This window comes from Peromyscus maniculatus, chromosome 4 (assembly GCF_049852395.1).
Source record: "Peromyscus maniculatus bairdii isolate BWxNUB_F1_BW_parent chromosome 4, HU_Pman_BW_mat_3.1, whole genome shotgun sequence".
Lineage (NCBI taxonomy): Eukaryota > Metazoa > Chordata > Mammalia > Rodentia > Cricetidae > Peromyscus > Peromyscus maniculatus.
The window spans coordinates 144,401,100-144,406,980 of record NC_134855.1 but is presented as its reverse complement, the minus strand read 5'-3'; the positions used below and the strand labels follow the sequence as shown (position 1 = coordinate 144,406,980).

Genomic DNA, 5,881 nt, shown 5'->3' with positions numbered 1-5,881 from the left:
TGTCGCCCCGGTGCTGACTGCAGGTGAGCGCCACCATATTCAACCTTTCACCTGTGTTTGGAGATAACACTTGAGTCTTATGCTTGCAAGGTGAGTACTTTACTGGTTGGAACTCTCCTTGGCCCCAGCTTTGTTTCTTCAGACGGTCTTGCTAGGTAGCCCAGTCTGCCCTCAACCCTGCCATCTTCCTGCTTCCCCCTCCCCCACTGTGCCCAGTGGGATGACATTGTTAAAACTGCATACACTTGCAAGCCATCACTCAAATCTAGATACAGCAGATTTCCAGCTTTATCAAGAAAGATAATAGAATCTTCCTAGATCTCCACGTGTCTCTCCCCATCCAGTCTCTGCCCTTGCTGCAGAAAGCTGCTGTGTACATTTATGCTGCCGTGAATGGCCTTGATTGTGGAGGAGCCGTGTATGTGAGGAATCACGCACGTGCCCTCTCGCTCACTTGATCTTTCTGTTGTCTCACCTTTGGAACAGCAGAGTGCTTTTGAGACACACCCCAGTGCCGATGGACATTTGGGGAGGCACAGCCCTGTCAGGGCTGTTATGGACGGAGCTGTCGGATACATTCTCGTGCCGCCTTCTCTGTAGATGTTCTGTGCTTTGGTTTGGAGAGCTCACGAGGTGGGGGGAACTTTCACCTCCTCTCTTCAGCTCTCGCTCCTGAAGACTTTCTAAAAATACCTGCATTTGCTCTCCCTGCAAATGGATGAGAAAAGAATAAAAGCCTTTAAGAGGAGCAGAGGAAAAAGCTCTTGCTTGGAGCTGAACATTTTGTGCATCAGCAAATCTTGGCTCAGGCCCCTGGATAGTTCTCCAAGTGCCCACTTGCCTCTGTCTAGCTCCCTGTGTCCATTTCGTGCCTCCTCACTGGTCTGATGAGCCCCTCCATTCTGTACCTGTGACCACCCCCAGCCCCTTCGCCATGCTGTGGCAAGAGAGACCTTAGAGAAACAATAGCTGAGCCCCAACTGGTCATCCACCATTAAGGCTCTGCAAATCTTGCTTCTCTCTTAGGAGAAACCTCTAAACCCTCACTGTGGATCTGCCCACCCGCCTGCCTCATCCTCCACACCCCTAAACCCTCACTGTGGATCTGCTCACCTGCTCACTTCATTCTCCACACCCCCAAAACCCTCACTGTGGATCTGCCCATCTGCCTGCCTCATCCTCCACACCCCCAAACCCTCACTGCGGGTCTGCTCACCTCATCCTCCACACCCCCAAACCCTCACTGTGGGTCTGCTCACCTGCCTGCCTCATCCTCCACACCCCCAAACCCTCACTGTGGGTCTGCCCACCCGCCTGCCTCATCCTCCACACCCCCAAAACCCTCACTGTGGATCTGCCCACCCGCCTGCCTCATCCTCCACACCCCCAAAACCCTCACTGCGGGTCTGCTCACCTCATCCTCCACACCCCCAAACCCTCACTGTGGGTCTGCTTACCCGCCTTCCTCATCCTCCACACCCCCAAACCCTCACTGTGGATCTGCTCACCTCATCCTCCACACCCCCAAACCCTCACTGTGGGTCTGCCCACCTGCCCACCTCATCCTCCACACCCCCAAACCCTCACTGCGTGTCTGCTCACCTGCCCACTTCATCTTCCACACCCCCAAACCCTCACTGTGGGTCTGCCTACCTGCCCACCTCATCCTCCACACCCCCAAACCCTCACTGCGTGTCTGCCCACCTGCTCACCTCATCTTCCACACCCCAGGCTCTTCCCGGCTCTAGTCTCTGCCAGGAAGGTCTGTGTGGCTCACCCTGGTTCTTTAGGACTATTCAGTTGTCCCTCTGTGGAGGCCTTCCCCAACCACAGTCCAAGCATCAGTCCCCCACTACCTCCTCTCCTTTCCCCTCCCCCTCCCCACCAGGCTGCCTCCGTCCTTATGGCTTTTCTGAACATTTCAGATAAGTGTTATTATAAAATATGTGGATTTGCCTCTGACTCGCTCCTCGGTCTCCTTCCATCCTTTATCCTTTATTCCATCAATCTATCTATCTATCTATCTATCTATCTATCTATCTATCTATCTATCATCTGTCTGTCTGTCTGTCTATCTATCCTATCCTTTCTAGGGGGCAGGGCTAGGACTGGAACCCATGGCTTTGCACATGCTATGCAAGGGCCCCACCACCGAACTCCGTCCTCAGGGCTCTGCCTGGCTACTTTCATGTACCAAAATGCTTTCCGAGTCCACCCAAGGCCTAGTACAATAGTACCCATTCCTTTCTGTGGTTGGCAGTATTCTGTCCTGCAGCTGCAACACCCTTCGCTCAGTAACAAATAGCTCTACGCTTTGACTCTCATGAGCTTGCTGCTTTGGGTATTTTCATGTTTGTTTTCAATCCTCTTGGCTGTGTACACAGGATGAAACCACTTAGGCACACAGCAGTTCTATGTTTAGCTCTTTGAGCAACTGCCAAAGTGCCTTCCAAAGCAGCTGCACGATTCCACATTCTGACCACCGGTTTATGCGTTCCCATTGCCACATCCTTGTCAACACTTATTATTCTCCCTGTGGTTTTTAGCCACCTCAGTAGGTGAAACCATTTCTCACTGAGGTATTGGTTTGTGTTTCCATAGTGACTAATGGTGCTAAGAATCTTTTTAAATGTGCTTCCTGGCCATTGGAGAAATGCTCATTCAAATCCTGTGTTCATTTTAAAATTGGGCTCCTGATCTTATTATTTTTTAATTATTAAGCATTCAAGTATTCTGCATATCTGTCTCTATAAGATATAAGACTTACAGATATCTTCTCCTATTCTGCAGGATTATATTGTTCTGTTTCTTTTAGATGGCAGCCCTAAAGTGCAGGTTTTAAATCTTTCTGAAGTCTAATTTTCATTCATATATTTATTTTAATTGAAACTTTTTTCATACAATATATTCTGATCTCACCTTTCCTCTCCCCCAACTACTCCCAGGTCTTCCCCACCTCCCTACCCATCTAACTCCACACCCTTCTCTTCTCTCTCTTTCTTAAAACAACAGACACAAACAAAACAAAACCAGGAAACACACAGAATGTCCCCAGAAGACAAAAACAGAAAACACAAGAAAAAGATCAATAAGGAAAAAAAATGCCCAAAGCAATAACAAAGCAATAAACAAAGTCTAATTTTTTTGTTTGTTTTTTTGAGACAGGGTTCCTCTGTGTAGTTTTGGTGCCTGTCCTGGAAGTCACGCTGTCGACAAGGCTGGCCTTGAACTCACAGAGATCCACCTGTCTCTGCCTCCCTAGTGCTGGGATTAAAGGCGTGCGCTGCTGCTGCTGCTGCCGCCGCCGCCGCCGCCGCCACCACCACCACCACCCTGCTGAAGTCTAATTTTTTTAAAATTATTGCTTGTGCATTCAATGCTCTTTCTTTTTTGAAAGATTTATTTATTTATTTATTTATTTGGTTCTTCAAGACAAGGTTTCTCTGTGTAGCTCTGGCTGTCCTAGAACTCACAGAGATCCGCCTGCCTCTGCCTCCTCAGTGCTGGGATTAAAGGCGTGAGCCACCACTGACCCCCTAAAGATTTATTTTTAAAAAACCCTATTTCTATATGTGTCCGTGTGACTGTATGGCATTGTATGTGCCCATAGAGGCTAGAGGAAGGCTTCGGTTTCTCTATAGCTGGAGTTACAGGTGGTTGTGAACTCCTGGTGTGAAACTTAGGTCTTCTGGAAGATCAGTACCTGCTTCTAACTGCTTTGATGTTGTTTTTAAGAAACTGTTGTCTAGTTCAAAGTCACACAGGCTTATGCCTAACTTTCTTCTAAGAACTTTAATTCACAGCTCACATCTGTTTCAAATTAGTTTTGTCCACATAGAAAAGGAGGGGTGTAGCATCATTCTTTTGTTGGTGGGTATCAAATGACCCTAGCTTTTTTGTTAGAAAAGATCATTTTCAGGCCAGTGGGATGGCTCAGGATGGGAAGGCTCTTGCTACCAAGCCTGAGGACCTGAGTTCGATACCCAGGACCCATGTGATGAAAGAGAGAATTGACTCCTACTACTTAGTTGTCCTTTGACCTCCAAATGTGCACTGTGACCTCCCTCCTTCCCTCCCCCCCCACATACATACACACAGACAAATACACACATACATATATACATACAATAAGCATACTGATACTGGGTGGCTCATAACCATCTATAACTACAGTTCCAGGGGATCTGATGCCCTCTTCAGGTGTACACACACACACACACACACACACACACACACACACACACAACTGTAAATACACAAATGAAGACATCTTAAAGGTTGGTCTTGTAGTAACTTTCCAGGGATTGGCAGATAGGTCAGGTCATGACAGTTCTCTAAGAACGGAACCTCATGAACATGCCAGCCTGCTCCAGCTCTTCCAGTGCCCTGCTCTCCTCGAAACTCAGCTTTTTTTTTTTTTTTCAAGACAGGGTTTCTCTGTGTAGCTTTGTGCCTTTTCCTGGAACTCACTTGGTAGCCCAGGCTGGCCTTTAACTCACAGAGATCTGCCTGCCTCTGCCTCACGAGTGCTGGAATTAAAGGCGTGCGCCACCACCGCCCGGCAGAAACTCAGCTTTTTAAAAGATAACTATAAGGATTGGGGAGGTGGCTCAGTTGCAAGCAGGAGGACCTGAGTTCAAATCCCCCAGCATCCACATAAAAAGCCAGACATGGAGGCGTGCACCTGCAACTCCAGCTCTCAGAGGGCGACAGAGACAGGCAGATCCCTGGACCGCCATGGCCAGCCAAACTTGCTGAGTCAGCAAGCTTCAGGTTCAGTGAGAGACCCTGTCTCAAACAAGCAAGCAAACAAACAACACAGAGGAACAATTGAGGGGGAAACTCATTGTTGACCTCTGGACTCCATATCCACATATGCATACATACCTGCACTGTACACAAGAATGCACACATGAACATGTACACACACAGGCTCACACATGTGCACACATACCTGCACAGACATGAACATGTACACACACACACACACACACACACACACACACACACAGACACACACACACACACACACACACGTGTTGGCACATGCATGCCACAGCAAGTCTGTGGAGGTCAGAGGACAATTCTCAGGTGTTGTCTCTTTTTACCATGTGGCTTCTGTAGACTGAACTCGGGTCACTCACTGGGCCAAAAAGACGGCCCCGACTCACTGTCTCTAGTTCCCCTCAAGCTGGTGTGTGTGCACAGGATTTTGGGAACATGTCCTCTCTCCCCCTCACTGTTTCTGATGAAGAGAAAGTGCTGACCCTTTAGTGCCAACCCTCCATATATATCCTTTATAGATGGAGTCTGGGCAGCGCAACAGTAAGTGTCCTGAGCTGTGCAGCCAGCCTCTGCCCGGCCTGTTTGGGTAAAAGCAGCTTGGGATCAATTATGGATGAGGCACTGTGGGGGAGGAGGAAGTGGGCTGTTGTCTACTTTGAAAAATTAATGGGGGCTGATTAATACGGAGCACGGACCTTCTTCTTCAGCACAGAGAAGCTGCTGTCTCTTCAGGAGCTCCGGGTGGGGATAGCATCCCGCGTGTCTGTGTTCTGTGGGGATCCATTCCAGACTCCTCTGGAAGAATCTGCTCCATTGACCCTCAAAGATGCTGAAGCCCATCGAATCTGAGCAGTTTGCCCAAATAGGGATAAAGGAAGAATGGCCACTTATTACTATTTTTAATTTAAAACATTTAATATGGAAAATTGAATCATTTATACAAGTTGATATATAAATATAATGTAACTTATCATTGAAAATCTTTTTTTTTTTTTTTTTTGAGACAAAGTCTCATGCAACCGAGGCTGGCCTCAAATTTGCTATGTATCCAAGTCTAGCCTTGACTGCCTCATCCCCCTGAGTGCTGAGACTGGAG

The 5,881-nt window shown here is 48.1% G+C and overlaps 1 long non-coding RNA gene across 1 annotated transcript in view; it reads right to left on the bottom strand.

The window, feature by feature from the left end:
* Positions 1-5,626, bottom strand: part of LOC121828928 (uncharacterized) — a 10,825-nt gene extending 5,199 nt beyond the window's left edge. Inside the window, exons 1-2 of the long non-coding RNA XR_006071644.2 lie at positions 5,481-5,626; positions 476-708 (exon numbers count right to left, since the gene is read on the bottom strand). This is a non-coding gene — a long non-coding RNA (uncharacterized LOC121828928). The remainder of the gene's footprint in view (positions 1-475; positions 709-5,480) is intronic.
* Positions 5,627-5,881: the final 255 nt, after the last annotated feature.